Genomic DNA, 1531 nt, shown 5'->3' with positions numbered 1-1531 from the left:
AGGTCTATGACTTTAAAAGTAATATATTGTTAATGAAATTATTTTGGGCTAACATCTGAATTCACCACCACTCCCTTCCTCCGCTAATTGGGCAGATTGGGCAAAAAGAAGACATAAAAAAGACATTAAAAAAAAGACAGAAAAAGTCACAAAGAGTCCTTGCTAACTTTTCCATACCACCTTGGCATAGACCACTGGCAAAAATCAAAATTTAGAAATAGCTTCTAAGATATTTTTCTAACTTGTAAACTGGTTTGTGAGGGATGGAGGGAGGTTGGGAATAGACAGGAACTTACAGATTTAGAGACAGAAATAGCCTATCTTATTAATTAACCAAAGGGAATTAAAAGAATATTCTGACCCTAAAGGAGATTAAGAAAACCATTCATTCCCCATAAATGATTCTGGAAAGTTATAGCAGACATGTAAACACTATATATTCATTTAGTCTCAGGCTTAAGTCAGTAACCAGGAGTCCAGTCTGTACTGTACCAAATGTTACGCCTTCAATCCTCAAGGACACAGGCTGTGTCTAGTTCATCTTCATATTATCACAATACTGTGCTTTTGCATGGACTGGACTAAGCAAATATTTATACTCAATATAACTCTGTTGAATGAATAAATATAAGATTTTTGCATTTCAAAACAAGGCAGAAGAAGGGAGCTCTTAGGGACCTAGGGCAATATTTTTTTTCTTTTAGTTATTATTAATCCAATCCAACAATTCTTTGTTAAGGTAAGGAGGATACAATCAAAGGAAAAACAGTTTCAGCCCCCAAGAGCTGACAGTCTATTGAGGGGGAGTGGGTAAGGGTACAACATACAAACAGACAATTAAAAAAATGATAAATTGAAAAATAGAACCCTAACGATAAAGAGGAATTAGGAAAGGCTTCCTGTAGGAACAGTGCAAGAATCTTAAATGAAGCTGAACATTCTAAAAGGCATGGGGAGCAAGAGGGAGTACATACAGGCCTGAGACAGGGCTAGCCTTTTCTGTAAAGGCCAGTTTGGCTAGAAGGGGAATAATGTAGCATAAGCCTGGAAGCTGCCACCAAATGAAGAAGGGATTTAAATGTCAAGGTGAAGAGTTTATGTTTTATCCAAGACTGGAGATTCTTAACCCTTTTTGTGTCAGGGAACCTTTGGGCAATGGTTTGGTGAAACCTATGAACCACTTCTCAGAACCATGTTTTTGAATGCATAGAACAAAATACATAGGATTACAGAGGAAACCAAAGGTTAGTAAAAATAGAATTATTTTTTCCCCACCCAAGTTCACAGAACTCAAAATCTCTCCATGGATCTTAAGATAAGAACTCCTAAGTTAAATGATCTTAGGTCTCTTGATCCTAAATTCCTATGGTCTTATTGAGCCACACCTACCCCCACCTTGTTCTTTTTCCTTTTTTTGAACCCAAACATTGCATTTGACATTTAAATGTTATCATTAAATTCAGCCTGTCATTCTAGACTATGTGTATTTTATCATGCATCTGAGGTTTCTGACCCCTTTTGTATCATGGAC

This window comes from Petaurus breviceps, unplaced genomic scaffold (assembly GCF_028583685.1).
Source record: "Petaurus breviceps papuanus isolate PSGF00001 unplaced genomic scaffold, PetGlider_PUasm1.0 176, whole genome shotgun sequence".
Classification (NCBI taxonomy): Eukaryota; Metazoa; Chordata; class Mammalia; order Diprotodontia; family Petauridae; genus Petaurus; species Petaurus breviceps.
Note: the sequence above shows the minus strand (reverse complement) of the source record.